At 45.7% G+C, this 16,317-nt stretch overlaps 1 protein-coding gene across 1 annotated transcript in view; it reads left to right on the forward strand.

The window, feature by feature from the left end:
• LOC124718706 (homeotic protein Sex combs reduced-like) overlaps positions 1–16,317 on the forward strand; it is a 314,948-nt gene that overhangs the window by 231,307 nt on the left and 67,324 nt on the right. The window lies entirely within an intron of this gene.

The raw sequence follows: 16,317 nt of genomic DNA on the forward strand, positions 1-16,317 counted from the left end.
TCATCAGTCCCAGCTGTTGGGCCGTATGGCGTGAGATAGTCTGATTGGTACCTGAGCACTGTCATGGACGTCTCCAGGCATGTCTCCGGCCTCGAATCTCATTGACTGGTGCAGCACTGTCTTCAGTCATGAATTCCGCCAAGAACTGAGCGCCGATGATCACCGGAAGACGTCTTCGAGACGCTCTGGAGAGGCTTGGGATAACATCGTGACTATCGCTCATTATACAGCCCAATAATCGTCTGAGGTACCATTTCTTTTCATAGCATTGCCATACGCGGCATCCTTACAGCTCAGCGGTATGTCGACCATTTATGAACATTGCTCAGAAAAACTGCGTGAACGTATCAGAAAGACGTGCCATCACATGTACTAGGCTCACACTTCAGCAAGATAACACCTGCCTGCATACGGCAAGAGTTTGCACTGCTTGTGTTTGTGCTTCCCAAACCCCATCTTGGCCAGCAAGATTGCCACATCTCTCCCCAACTGAGAATGTCTGGACATTATGGGCAGGGCCCTCCAATCATTCCGGAATTTCCACGCCAGTTGGACAGAATTTGGCACGACATCCCTCAGGAAGACCTCCAACATCTCTGTAAATCAATGCCAAGGCGAATAATTGGTTATGTAAGGGGCACATGTGGATCAGTGCGTTACTGACTTTCGCTATTTGTGAAGTTCTTTCTTTTGAAAACATCGTCCAATTTTTCTCAAATTGTAGTCATTTGTTCTTCTGTTCCTGTACATCACATCTACCTATTTTCGCCTATTTTGTGGTGTGGTGCGTTTTTCTTTTGTTTTAGAGAATTTTTCTGAAATTGTAATCATTTGTTGCCCAGTACCTGTACATCACATCTACCTATTTTCGTCTACTCTGTGGTGCCTCTTTCCTTCTTTTTCTTTTTTTCTTTTAGAGTGTATGTTCAACTACTGGTTGTATCCAGAATGAGATTTTCACCCTGCAGCGGAGTGCAGAGGAGACGACATACTGGTAGAACTAAAGCTGTGAGGACCGGGCGTGAGTCGTGCTTCGGTAGCTCAGATGGTAGAGCACTTGCCCGCGAAAGGCAAAGGTCCCGAGTTCGAGTCTCAGTCGGGCACACAGTTTTAATCTGCCAGGAAGTTTCATAGTGATTGTAGTGTTCCGTGTAAGATGCGTCTTTGCCAGCACACATCGGCATTCTGTTGCTCAAAATATTTCAATATTTCTTCTGCCCTTCGGTTTCAGTGAGGATGTGCATAAGGCCTGCTGTTTATAGCTTTTACCTCTTCGAAGGGCGAAGAACGAACAAGTTTAACTGGAGTTACGATTTTAGGAATATTATGAGTTGTGTAAGGAGGAATCTTAGCAACTGAGATATTCTTTTCTCCTAAGGAAAAGTGACTTTAGCGTTCTCGTAGAAGACCCATCCGTTCCAACACATGTTCATGCAGTATTTCTAAAAAATGTTTGAAATTTTTGGTAAAGTGTTTGACCACTCTATTATGGTGATATGACGGACGATACAATAAGCTTCCCCTCGAAATTTGAAGGTCTCTTGCATCGTACCTTCGACCTAGTGAAAGGTGGTTCTTCCTACTGCAGTGAATACATTTGGTTTCTTAAAAAAGGCCAACAACGAACTTCTTTTTATTTAAGAAAGAAAGTGTATAAAAATAAGTGTAGATTATTGTTTACAATATGATCATTCTTTTCTGGCTCGTTATATGTCTTGTCTGTAATGATACTGCACTGTATGAAAGGTTATAGCACTGTATGCGGTAAGAAGATAAATTACAGCTCTTACTCTTGCCACTTGGACTACGTTAGCTCTTGAATGCTGCACAAAGACTGACGCATGGCATATAAAGGAACAGCAGGTTATCAAATGTCGAAGGTCGAAACGTAAACAACTTTTGTGAAGCAATCTCTTCCGTCACTGGAAGTACAGTGCAGATATAGATGGGAAGGCGAGGTGAAAGTAATAATAAAAAATAGATAAAGGGAGTGTTAGAACTGCCGACAATTTTGCTTTGACACTTTTCGCTGGCAGCGCCGACAAACACTGGGGCACTGGCAAGACGGCTACAACAAAAGCTGTCGCCGGAAGTGACGTCGTAACAAAAGAGGGATTCTTGTTGTCGCCCGTTCTCCGCCTCCGGTATTTCCAGTGAAATACAAAACTAAGGTTTTCCATTTTTTTTAATCCCTGTTTTGAGTAGGGGCTTGGAACGAGCTGCCAACAACTTCGGCCTCCCCGCTACCGCGGTCCCGACGTAATTATGTGTCGAGCTGTCGGAGGGCGTATATTGTTTTCGCTGTTGGCAGCACTGCCGCAGGGGTGGGGACAGAGTCTGTCCCGCGGACAGCCGGCCGTTTCTCTTGCCTGTCTCGGCGTTCCGTCGGTACCGGAGCTGCGCGGCGGGGCGCCAGTCCTACCAACTTGTCAATAACTTCACTAACCATGTTACCTCCCGTCGGAGTTTCGCGCGGTGCATGTTCAGCCTTCTAGCAGGCATGGTGAAGGGGTTCATGATTCCCCCCCCCCTCCCCCCGTCCCCTTCTGAAGAAATTTTTATTAATAAAAAATACAAAAAAATGAAGCATGATGGAGTTACCCGAATGGGACGGAAATCAGATGTCATGTAGATGTACAGACGAATAAATGATTAAAATTTCAGAAAAAAAGGACAGTTTATTCAAGAGAGAGAGCTTCACAAAGTGAGCAAGTCAATAACGCATTGGTTCACCGCTGGCCCTTCTGCAAGGAGTTACTCGATTGGCATTGGTTGCTGGAGTTGTATGATGACCTTCTGAGGGATATCGTGCCAAATTCTGGCTGACTGGCGTGTTAGACCGTCGAAGTCACGAGGTGATTGGAAAGTCCTACCCATAATGCTCCAGACGTTCTCATTACGCAAGAGACCCGGCAACCTTGCTGGCCGGAAGGGTTTGGTAAGGAGTAGAAACTCTCATCGTGTGCGGTAGGCCGTTATCTTGCCGAAATATCACCTCAGATGGCTTGCCATGAAGGGCAACAAAAGGGTGTAGAGTATCATCGTCGAGCCACTGTCCTATGTAGGTGACGCAGATGACTACCAAAGAGGTCCTGCTATGAAAAGAAATGGCAGCTCAAACGATTGTTGCTGATGGTCAGACCGTATGGCAGGCGACAGTCAGATGGTATCCCACCGCTGTCTGGGGCCTGAACAGATACGTCTTAGGCCTGGAATCTCACTTATTGAAGTATACTTGCTTCTAACTGAGCCCAAATGACCAGTTGAAAAGGAATAATATGGCAGAATTTTTAAGGCAATAATTGCTATGTTTGCAAGTTTCGTAGTTTCATCCACTCTTGGTTCGGCACCGTTCATTCAATTTTAGGATTACATTTCACCTTATTATCGAATGCTGATTGTCACAGCATCGTACAGTTACTCATCATTCAGGAATACGAGATGTAGCGCAAAAAAAGAGAAAGGAAGGGTGTTTGTATAGAGTTTAGACAGTAGCCATAACCATTATGTGCCAACAATTCTATATTGCAGAAATAGTGAGAATTGCTGTAAATTGTCTCTGTTGCCATAAAAAAAAACGTGAAGGACTGTTGATTTGTGGAAAGGATATCGGTGGCAACTGCAATGATGGTAGCATGTTGTACTGTAGGAACCTTCAAAATCAGCAAATGGTTCAAAATGGCTCTGAGCGTTAGGGGACTTAACATCTGAGGACATTAGTCCCCTAAAACTTAGAACAACTAAAACCTAACAAACCTAAGGACATCACACACATCCATGAACGACGCAGGTTCCAACCTGCGGCCGTAGCGATCGCGAGGTTCCAGACTGAAGCGCCTAGAACCGCTCGCCCACTGCGGCCGGCCACAATCAGCAGAAGCACGCTATAACATCGATAAAACATTCACGGATTTCGTGCCGCGTCAGTCCAGGGTAAAACCTCGAGCTTTTGACTCTTACTTCCCTTGTCTTCGTCAGGAGCAAATGATTGTCAGAAGTTTCATTGTGGAGGCCTTATATAGTCCACAGACGGCTTCTAATTGGTCAGTAATTACGTCATGCTGTCGCAGATAAACGTCTGCGCTAGTGGCGTCATCTCTCCTGCTGTACTGTAAACAATGTTATGAGTATCTCTGCATTTTCTGTGCCTTTTCTCTCCATCCAGAGCTCGCTTCCACGCACCGCTAAGATTATACCCGCTGTCACATCTTTCTTTCCACACATTCCTTTAATTACAAAACCCCAGTAAGTGGGGGTCTGTATCGAAACATTTGTACCGTTAACAGAATTTTGTTTGTGTTTGTGAGACTATGCGGAGCAACTGCAGTTATCCATTCTTAATACGCCGTTCATGTTACGCATAGCGGTCGGAAACGGTACGGAGTGAAAGATCTAACTGCTTTCTCACTCACAATGAATGTTATAAATCCAGTGATCTTGAGGCCGAGACTGTCCTTAAAAGGGCGTTGCATCTCGTTTACCTTCTTTGGAGGTCGTAAAATAGCTCTTACATCTCATCTTCGCAGGACTATACCTAATTTGCTGGATGTAGCACCGCAGAAAGGAATGAATACAATCGGTGGCTCGTCGCGTCAAATTTCAACATTTTCGCGTGTCCTTCTGTTGGAGAATCACATGAGACGTACTGCAGGTGATTAATTTCGGAATCCAAGAGGTCCTCATCAGAAACAGTTTTTGTTCTGTGTACAATTGTATGTGAAACTGCTCTTTCCTGGACTGGATGATGAAAATTCTGGACGCTAAGATATAAATCAGTGTGCGTCGTCTTGGTGTACACGTCTCGACCAGAGCGTCAACTTTAGGTTACAATATCTCCGGATGTAATTAACATTTTACAATGCAACAAGCGGCATTGATTACGTATTTGTTTATATGTTCAGATGTGCTAACAAAACTAACGGGGTTCCATTTAAAAAAACGTAGGTTTGTGTTAAAAAACATACTTCCGTGCATTTTTGTGTGGTTTGTATTAACCAATTACACTAGCCCCTCTCCTCACGTTTGGTCTGTGGAATCGGTTCGTCAGTATTTGATGTGGTTTAGGAAATATATCCAGCGGTAACGTTAGGTGACTCACCCTGTATAAGGCCACAATAGCAGCAGTTTTGATCGTCAGTTGCTCCCGACGCCGATGATGATGGTTCAAATGGCTCTAAGCACTATGGGACTTAACATCTGAGGTCATCAGACCCCTAGACTTAGAACTACATAAACCTAACCACCCTAAGGACATGACGCACATCCATGCCCGAGGCAGGATTCGAACCTGCGACCGTAGCAGCAGCGCGGTTCCGGACTGGAGCGCGTAGAACCGCTCGACCACAGTAGCCGGCGATGATGGTGGTAGTCGTCGAAAGCTGGATGTTTTAGATAGAGCTGATGAGGCAAGAAATCGGAGAATTTTTCGTTCAACAGCGCCGTCGAGGAAGATTCTCACGCCATAACATCATATAAATAAGTGACCGAAAAAAGAAAATTTACTTTCCGAATATCAGGACAGGTGCTAAGAGGACGAAAGATCGGCTCCTAATAAGGTGTGGTAGTTGCGTACCTTCTTCGTCGCTTTCCCTTGCAGTAAAGGTAAGAATAGAGAAATGAAATATCGTGACTCATGGCTTCGCTTCTCTAATTTACGCCTCCCGCACCGCGTAAATGCTGCAGCATTTTGTAATCTCCAGTGATGCATGTTACCGGGTCGGGTCGCTAACAGAATGTCGTCCTGTAAATCTTCACCAACATTCCGCCTGCTCTCCGGCGCAAGTCTGGGAAAATCGAACGAGACAGAACGAGCATTCCACGAAAAAAAAAACAGAACTCTTGGGTAAACCAGTAGCGGATTAGTAACGAGAATGCCGTGGTATTCTAGTTGGTCTCCAACCATGTCATCAAACGACAAAATTGCATGAATTTCTTTAATTTCCAACAACGATCACAAAACTTTTGATCCTTAAACTACCAGTTTCGGTGAGCGATGACCATCTTCAGGTCTGTTGTACACTAGACCACAGTTCTGGCACTGTCATGTTGTCTCTATTGGTAGTATAACTGCCAGAACTGTGGCCTAGTTTACATCATATTTTAAACATACGCGACGATGCTATTCTGATTCTACATCTACGTGAATACTCTGCTATTGACAATAAACTGCCTGGCAGAGGGTTCAATGAAGCACCTTCAAACTGTTTCTCTACCGTTCCAAAAAAAACAATGGTTCAAATGGCTCTGAGCACTATGGGACTTAACATCTTAGGTCATCAGTCCCCTAGAACTTAGAACTACTTAAACCTAACTAACCTAAGGACATCACACACATCCATGCCCGAGGCCGGATTCGAACCTGCGACCGTAGCAGTCCCGCGGTTCCAGACGGCAGCGCCTAGAACCTCACGGCCACCACGGCCGGCTCTCTACCGTTCCACTTTCGAAAGGCACGAGGGAAAAACGAGCACTTAAATTTTTCTGTGCTAGCCCTTATTTCTCTTATTTTATCGTGATGATGATTTCTCCCTATGTAGTTGGGTGCCAACGGAATGTTTTCGAAATCGGAGGAGAAAACTGGTGATCGAAATTTCATGAGAAGATCCCGTCGCAATCAAAAGCGCCTTTGTTTTAATTATTGCCACTCCAATTCACGTATCATGCCTGTGACACTATCTCCCCTATCTCCCCTCTTTCGCGATAATACAAAACGAGCTGCCCTTCTTTGTACTTCTTCGATGTCATCCGTCAGTCCCACCTGATGCAGATCCCACACCGCACAGCAGTACTCCAGAATAGGGCGGACAATCGTGGTGCTAGGAGTCTCTTTAGTAGACATGTAGCACCTTCTAAGTGTTCTGCCAATGAATCGCCAACTTGGTCTGCTCTACCCACAGTATTATCTATGTGATCGTTCCAATTTAGTTTTTTTTTTTTTTTTTTTTTTTTTTTTGTAATTGTAATCCCTGAGTATTTAACTGAATTTACAGCCTTTAGATTTGTGTGACTCAAAGCGTAATCGAAATTTAGCTGACTTCTTTTAGTACTCACATGAATAACACCACACTTTTCTGTATTCAGGGTCAATTGCCACTTCTCGCACCATACAGATATCTTATCTGAATCATTTTGAAAGTCGTTTTGATCATCTGATCACTTTACAAGACGGTAAATGAGAGCATCATCTGCAAACAGTCGCAAACAGCTACTGAGATTGTCTCCTTTGTTGTTAATATAGATCAGGAACAATAGACGGCCTATAACACTTCCTTGCAGAACGCCGGATATTACTTCCGTTTTACTCGATGACTTTTCGTCTATTACTACGAACTGTGACCTTTCTGACAGGAAATCAAGAATCCAGTCCCTCAACTGAGGCGATGCTCCGCAGGCACGCAATTTGGTTAGAAGACACCTGTGAGGAATGGTGTCAAAAGGCTTCTGGAAATGTAAAAATATGTAATCAATTTGATATCCCCTGTCGATAGCACTTATTACTTTGAGTATATACTGATACACTTTGTGATAAAGCCATTGTGGTTTTATTATTCTAAGACATGTTATAAAACAGATCTGAAGATGGTCATTGCTGACTCAAACCGGTAGTCTAAGGACCAGAAGTTTTGTGATCGCCGGCGGAAATAAATTCTTTCTACATTCCCGGAATCACTGTTTTACTCCGCGTTCATGGAATGGAACACTGATTGGAGTGTGTGTGCATGGTTCAAAGAGCACCAGAATGAGTTTGCCGCATTCTCCTGGCCACCAGACACAATCGAAAATATATGGAAGCACCTCGATGGGCTGTTCGAGCCACGGATCCTCAATCGAGAAACCTAGCGGACTGGAACCGGTACGGCTCCACGTCTTCGTCGGTCTTCGTCGGTCTTCGTCGGTCTTCGTCGGTCTTCGTCGGTCTTCGTCGGTCTTCGTCGGTCTTCGTCGGTCTTCGTCGGTCTTCGTCGGTCTTCGTCGGTCTTCGTCGGTCTTCGTCGGTCTTCGTCGGTCTTCGTCGGTCTTCGTCGGTCTTCGTCGGTCTTCGTCGGTCTTCGTCGGTCTTCGTCGGTCTTCGTCGGTCTTCGTCGGTCTTCGTCGGTCTTCGTCGGTCTTCGTCGGTCTTCGTCGGTCTTCGTCGGTCTTCGTCGGTCTTCGTCGGTCTTCGTCGGTCTTCGTCGGTCTTCGTCGGTCTTCGTCGGTCTTCGTCGGTCTTCGAAAATAGATTGGCACTCATCCTGCACATGTCCACACTGCAAAATGTTGTTATTCAGGCTTTTTACGAGTGTTCACACTAATGTGTCTACACAGTGTGTGTTTCTGAGGATTGCAAACATAATGCAGCGTTATACACGGTCCAACTGTGCGTCAGTTGATGGTTGGAGCGACAACATCGCCGTAGAGGTACTCTGCGAAAACATTTTATAGATGTTGGCCACTGATGCGTCGTGTATGTGGATGGCGTTAACCCCATTAATGTTAGCTAGGAGCTGAAGATGGTCCACTGAAGCACCAATACTTGTACTCATAAAATAAATTGTAACCTGATAGTCAAGGAAGCAAGGATTCGGTTACGATTGTAGACGTGGCTGTAATCAGTTACTACTGGTTCCCTTTTGTAATTACACACTTTTAAAACAGTAGTTCCAGATTAGCAATAAATATCACATGTTATTAATGAAGGAATAAACAACTGTAATTAATTGTGCTTTCAGTGTGTTACAATTTACCAAATAAGCATAAAATACAGACACAACAAATAATGTTTTAAAAACAAGCCAATGTGATCCCAATTATATTTTTAAAGCAAGTAACCACAGTCACAGCTGGAGGCCTTTAACGCCAAGAACTCAAAGCTTGTAGGATCCGGTTTACGACGAGGTCGTCCACCCTCGTGACCACAGGCCTGCGATCCGGCAGTCCATGCGCGGTGCCATCAGTCCCGGCGTGTTCGCGCACTGTGCAGACCTCGCTCCTCCTGAGTCCCCAACCGAACTGCCCACTGACACGACCCGGAAGAACAACGACGTCGTCCCAAAGATAGGGCCACAGTTACTACATATCGATAACCGCCGCTTGCTGCCACTAGCGGACAGGCAACGCTTGCGAAACCGAGTGGCGTCAGTCAGCACGAGATGAAGACAAACAACCGCAACCATGCCAGCTAAACGATAGGGTCTGGCCTACAACAGAGGACGCAAACCTACAAACAGCACCAATGCGAGCCGCAGGGCGACTCACGTCTCGGGAGTGTGGTAGCTAGCGGAAATGTTGAAACTCAGAAAAAGAAAAGTGTTCCTGGAGGCACTATGTAGCAATTCTGGGCTGTGGGTGTCTCATCGAACTGCTGGAATTGCATTTTATTACATAAGTGAGCAGCCGAAGTCCTTCAGATCTTCAATAACAACGATGATCATAAAAAATTTAATACGAAAGAGTTCGGATCTTTTTTTATTTTATTTTTTGCATTGGTTCCATATTCTAGGAAACAGGAATAGATCGTCTCATCTCGCAGTCGGATAAATGTCTCAACGCGTGAGGTGATTACTTCTAAATGGAACTCCGTTATGGTAGTGTTCGGTTTTCGTTTGACTGCCTAATAGTAGAGATAAGAGATCCAACGGAGAGCGGCGCTTTTCGTCCCGGGATCGTCGGCGTGAGAGCATTACAGAGATTCTCAAAAAACTCGTGTGGCATACGCAACAAGAGAGACATTGGCCATCACAGAGAGGTTGACTGTTCAAGTACCGAGAGACTGCGTTCCAGTAACACACGGAACAACATATTCCTTCGTCACACATAGTCTCTCTAAAAGGCCACAACGAAACAATTCTAGAAATCCCGTTACCGAGAAATATTCTTCCCACGCGGCATTCGCAAATGAAATAGGAAAGAGGGGTATCAGACAGTGGTACTCTCCACCACACATCGTCAGATGGCTTGCGAAGTATACGTGTGGATGAAATATTCGCCAAATCTTTATATGTCTACGTGTTCTACTACTGTTTTGTGTGCTACAGCATAACTACAGTACTGGCCTTTAAAATTGCTACACCACGAAGATGACGTGCTACAGACGCGAAATTTAACCGACTGGAAGAAGATGCTGTGATATGCAAATGATAAGCTTTCCAGAGCATTCACACAAGGTTGGCGCCGGTCGCGACTCCTACAACGTGCTGACATGAGGAAAGTTTCCAACCGGTTTCTCATACACACACAGCAGTTGACCGGCGTTGCCTGGTGAAACTTTGCTGTGATGCCTCGTCTGAGGAGAAGAAATGCGTACCATCACGTTTCCGGCTTTGATAAAGGTCTGATTGTAGCCTATCGCGATTGCTGTTTATCGTATCGCAACATTGCTGCTTGCCTTGGTCGAGATCCAATGACTGTTAGCAGAACATGGAATCGGTGGGTTCAGGAGGGCAATACGGAACGCAGTGCTGGATCCCAACGGCCTCGTATCACTAGTAGTCGAGATGACAGGCATCTTATCCGCGTGGCTGTAACGGATCCTTGAGACAACAGATGGGGACGTTTGCAAGGCAACACCATCTGCACGAACAGTTCGACGAAGTTTGCAGCAGCATGGACTATCAGCTCGGAGACCATGACTGCGGTTACCCTTGACGCTGCATCACTGACAGGAGCGCCTGCGATGGTGTACTCGACGACGAACCTGGGTGCACGAATGGCAAAACGTCATTTTTTCGGATGAATCCATGTTCTGTTTACAACATCATGATGGTCGCATTCTTGTTTGGCGACATCGCGCTGAACGCACATTGGAAGCGTGTATCCGTCATCGCCACACTGGCGTATCACCCGGCGTGCTGGTGTGGGGTGCCATTGGTTACACGTCTCGGTCACCTCTTGTTCGCATTGACGGCACTTTGAACAGTAGACACTACATTTCAGATGTGTTACGACCCGTGGCTCTACCCTTCATTCGATCCCTACGAAATCCTACATTTCAGCAGGAAATGCACAACCGCATGTTGCAGGTCCTGTACGGGCCTTTCCGGATACAGAAAATGTTCGACTGCTGTCCTGGCCAGCACATTCTCCAGATCTCTCACCAATTGAAAACGTCTGGTTAATGGTGGCCGAGCAACTGGCTCATCACAATACGCCAGTCACTACTCTTGATGAACTGTGGTATCGTGTTGAAGGTGCATGGGCAGCTGCACCTTTACACGCCATCCAAGCTCTGTTTGACTCAATGCCCAGGCGTATCAAGGCCGTTATTACGGGCAGAGGTAGTTGTTCTAGGTACTGATTTCTCAGGATCTATGCACCCAAATTGCGTGAAAATGTAATCACATGTCAGTTCTAGTATAATACATTTGTCCAATGAATAGCCGTTCATCATCTGCATTTCTTCTTGGTGTAGCAATTTCAATGGCCAGTAGTGTATTCCGGTAGCCGAGTGGATCGACCCGTACTCTGCTGACGTGCCCACGACAAAGCACGAAAACGTCGTCAGACCCGGTCTGTAGACAGCGTACCTTTGTGTGACGGGGCGGTCTCCAAATATGACGATCGCTCAGCGCGAGCATTAATCCGCGACGCGTCACCTCGCGGGCGCACGCGGTGTATTTTTCGTACCGGCGACTTTTGTACACAACAGCAGACGCGCTCTTCCGGCGCGCCTATCTTGGGCCTCATTTCCCAGAAACCTGTCTCCGGCCTCTGCAGCCAACCACAGCTCTTCCGCAACATACAACCACACCCCCCTCCACCCTCACCTCCCCCAGTGCCACGTGCAACAGCACATCTGAGGGCGTTGGCTCTTCAGTGATGTCATGAAAGACCGGAAATTAGAATACGACGACGTACAAACTTCTCGTTCATGTTTATAATACGCATCCACTGTACCTCTTACACCACGTAAAACGGCAAGAACTCGAATATAAGGGTTCATGAAAGTTGTTCCCTCATGGTATTGTATTGTATTGTATTGTATTGTATGTTAACCGGGGACCTAGAAATGACGGAGAGGCTCCGTCCCCGCCGCAGCCGCAGTGGTCCACAGCCCCACGACGACTACCGCAGTCCACTTCACCCCTCCGCCGCCCCACACCGAACCCAGGGTTATTGTGCGGTTCAGCCCCCGGTCGACCCCCCAGGGTACGTCTCACACCAGACGAGTGTAACCCCTGTGTTTGCGTGATAGAGCAATGGTGGTGTACGCGTACGTGGAGAACTTGTTTGCGCAGTAATCGCCGACATAGTGTAGCTGAGGCGGAATAAGGGGAACCAGCCCGCATTTGCCGAGGCAGATGGAAAACCGCCTAAAAACCATCCACAGACTGGCCGGTTCACCGGACCTCGACACAAATCCGCCGGGCGGATTCGTGCCGGGGACCAGGCGCTCCTTCCCGCCCGCAAAGCCGTGCGTTAAACCGCACGGCTAACCGGGCGGGTTGGTCCCCCATTATAACATTTTCTCGCGAAAGACAAAGATGCCGAGTTCGATTCTTCTTCCAGCGCATTGTTCTCCAAAAAAATTCCACGTCTGCATGGTGCTGAGATATCGCTGTGGTCAGGAAGATTCTCCAGATCTGTCCCCCGAACAAGACGTGTGGTAGCAGCTTGGACGTCATTGGACGTCAACGCCGGCCCAGTCCTATTATCTTAGCCCCTGATTCCAGTTACAATCACCTCAGAAGGCGACACAACGCCCATATTGCAGCCTTGGCAACCGAAACAGTCTGTACATCTAGGCTAGAGGAGGTACAACTTCACAGAGCAGGTACATACTGCCAATTTCTTTCTGCACTGAGGCGATGTAAGTCATGGGATAGCGATATGCACACATGTGGATGGCGGTAGTATAGAAGTAAGTAGGCTGTTTAGGTTTTTATGTTGGTAATGTCACGTAGCACTCTGTATGAAAATCACTGGCTGTCATGTGTGCAGTCTGTGGCTGGTTGTCATTGTTGGAATATTCGCTATTGTAGTGTTGGGCAGTTGGATGTGAACAGCGCGTAGCGTTGCGCAGTTGGAGGTGAGCCGCCAGCAGTGGTGGATGTGGGGAGAGAGATGGCAGAGGTTTGAGAGCGGACGGTCTGGACGTGTATCCACCAGAAAGAGTAAATTTGTAATATTGGATATCATGAACTGATGTATATATTATGACTTTTGAACACTATTAAGGTAAATACATTGTTTGTTCTCTATCAAAATTTTTCATTTGCTAACTATGCCTATCAGTAGTTAGTGCCTTCAGTAGTACTTTTATTCATCTGGCAGTATTGGCGCACGCTGTATTGCAGTAGTTTGAGTAACGAAGGTTTTTGTGAGGTAAGTGATTCATGAAAGGTACAGGTTATTTTTAGTCAAGGCCATTCTTTTGTAGAGATTATTGAAAGTCAGATTACGTTGCGTTAAAAAAAAAAATTGTGTCTCAGTTTAGTGATGATCAGAATAGGTAAAGAGAGTCCGCAGCTCGTGGTCGTGCGGTAGCGTTCTCACTTCCCACGTCCGGGTTCCCGGGTTCGATTCCCGGCGGGGTCAGGGATTTTCTCTGCCTCGTGATGACTGGGTGTTGTGTGATGTCCTTAGGTTAGTTAGGTCCAAGTAGTTCTAAGTTCTAGGGGACTGATGACCATAGATGTTAAGTCCCATAGTGCTCAGTGCCATTTGCCAAGGTAAAGAGAGAAATGTCTGAGTACGTTCAGTTTTGCTCAGCTGTTTGAAAATCAAATAACGTAAGGGCTTTACCAGCACGTAGTTCATAATTTTTCCTAAGGGGACGTTTCATAGCGTACACAATTTATAAAAGGGCAGTGCATTGGCGGAGCTAACATTTATACTCTGGTGATTCATCTGAAATCGTTTCGGGCGTGATAATGGGCGCACGACGAGAATGAAAAGACTTCTGACGCGGAATGGTAGTTGGGAGATAGAAGCGCAGTACATTCGATTTCGGAAATTATTAGGAAATTCAGTATTCCGAGATCCACAGTGTAAAGAGTGTGCCAAGAATATGAAATTTCAGCCATTAGTTTTCACAACAGACAACGCAGTGGCCGACGGCCTTCACTTGAGGGGGATAGGACGTGAAACGGCCGACTTGGAGCAGGAGAGGCATCACAGGACGTTTTAATTTACACTGTCTATACTTTTACAAATAAATTCATATAACTTTGTTAGCATGACCAGGAAGGATTCAGGATTCACACTCACAACAGAGGAAGTTCAAAAACATAAAAACAATTTTTTTTTACATGTGAAATTTCATCATTTTTTTCACTTGGTATTGACTGCATTTGTTGCTGGAGGTACACTTTTCTTCACAAGTAAGAGAGATTCTTCGATGAATTTTGCACAGCGTACAAACCATACATACAGGTGTATGAAACTCCAGAATTTCCTAAATCTGTTAAAAACTGTGGTAAAAATTGAGATAATTAACTAAAAAATTCGAGTTTTCTCTAAACACAAAGTTTAAAACGTAACAGCCCGTACATTTTTCCATACATTAAATAAATTCTAGATTTTCATACACCTGTAAGTATGGTTTTTTAAGCTGTGGAAAATTCATCGAAGAATCTCTCTTACTTATGAAGAAAAGTGTACCTATAGCAACAAATGCAGCCAACAGTAAATGAAAAAAATCATGAAATTTCACATTTAAAAAATGTTTTTTTTTTGTGTTTTTGAACTTCCACTGCTATGAGTGTGAATCCTGAATCCTTCCTGGTCATGCTGACAAAGTTTTACGAATTTATTTGTAAAAGTATAGACAGTGCAAATTAAAATGTCCTGTGGTGCCTCTCCTTCTCGAAGTCGGCCCGTTTAACGTCCTACCCCCCTTAACGACCAAGAGAACCGCTGATCTAATAGAAGAGCAACACTGTGTGAAATAATAACAGAAATCAGTATGGAAATACGACGAACTTATCCATTTGGACAGTGCGCCGAAATGTGGCCTTAAAGGACTATGACAGCAGGCGACAGTCGCGAAAGCCCTTACTAACATCACCACGTCGCTGGAGCTCGTGACTATGTCTGTTGGATCTCTGAAAAATTGTGACCTGGTCAGATAAGTCCCGATTTCAGTTGATAAGATCTGATGGTAGGGTAGGAGTGTGGCGCAGACCCCACGAAGCCATGGACCCCAAAGTTGTTTAACAAGGCACTGTGGAAGTGGCGGTGACTCCATACTGGTATGGGCTGTGTTTACATAGAATGGACTGGGTCCTCTGGTCCAACTGAGCTTATCATTGATCGGAGACCATTTGGATCCATTCGTGGACTTCATGTTCCCAGGTTGGAATTTTTTAGAATGACAAAGCACCATGTCACCATGTAAGTCTGCCGCCTTTCGTGGCCGCTGTCACTGAAGTTAGCTGAAGTTAGAATCTTCCGGGTCATTAGGGCGCGTCATGTTTCTCTCAAAATGTTCGACATTTCGACCCCTCTGCTGGGATCTTCCTCAGGATCTTTTGGTGTCCACTACTGCTAGAACACTATTTAGAACAAACATGATGCGGCCTAATGACCCAGATTATTTTAACTCCCCTTGTCACCAGTTTGAAGAATATACAGGACAATTCGGCGAATGGTTTAGCCACCCGGATCGCTCGACATCAGTCATATCTAACATTGATGGGACACAATCGAGGGGTTAGTTCATGCACGAAGTCCTGCAACGGCAACACTTTCGCAATTATGGATTGCTATAAGGGCGGCATGGTTCCATATTTCTGCAGGGAACTTGCTTAGCTGAGTGCTAACGTGTTTGCCTACCATGCAGCAGGTCGGGTTCGATTCCCGGCCGCATTGGAGATTTTCTCCGCCTGTGGACTGAGTGTTATGCTCATCATCGCCACATCATCACCGATACGCAAGTCGCCCAATGTGGCGTCACTTGAAATAAGACTTGCACCCGGCGCCCGAACTTTGCCGCAAACAATCTTCAAGGGACTTACCACAATTTCTCGAGTTCATACCGCGTCGAGTTGCAGCACTATGCCGGATCAAGAAGTGGTCCGACACTATATTAGGAGGTATGCCATTACTTTCGTCACCTCATCTACATCTACATCTACATGGATACTCTGCAAATCACATTTAAGAGCCTGGCAGAGGGTTCATCGAACCACCTTCTAAATTCTCTATTATTCCAGTCTCGTATAGCCCACGGAAAGAATGAACGCCTGTATCTTTCCGTACGAGCTATGATTTCCCTTATTTTATCTTGGTGATCGTTCCTCCGTTTGTAGGTTGGTATCAACAAAATCTTTTCGCATTCGGAGGAGAAAGTTGGTGATCGGAATTTCGTGAGAAGATTCAGTCGCAACGAAAAACGCCTTT

Source organism: Schistocerca piceifrons, chromosome 10, assembly GCF_021461385.2.
Source record: "Schistocerca piceifrons isolate TAMUIC-IGC-003096 chromosome 10, iqSchPice1.1, whole genome shotgun sequence".
NCBI classification, from domain to species: Eukaryota; Metazoa; Arthropoda; class Insecta; order Orthoptera; family Acrididae; genus Schistocerca; species Schistocerca piceifrons.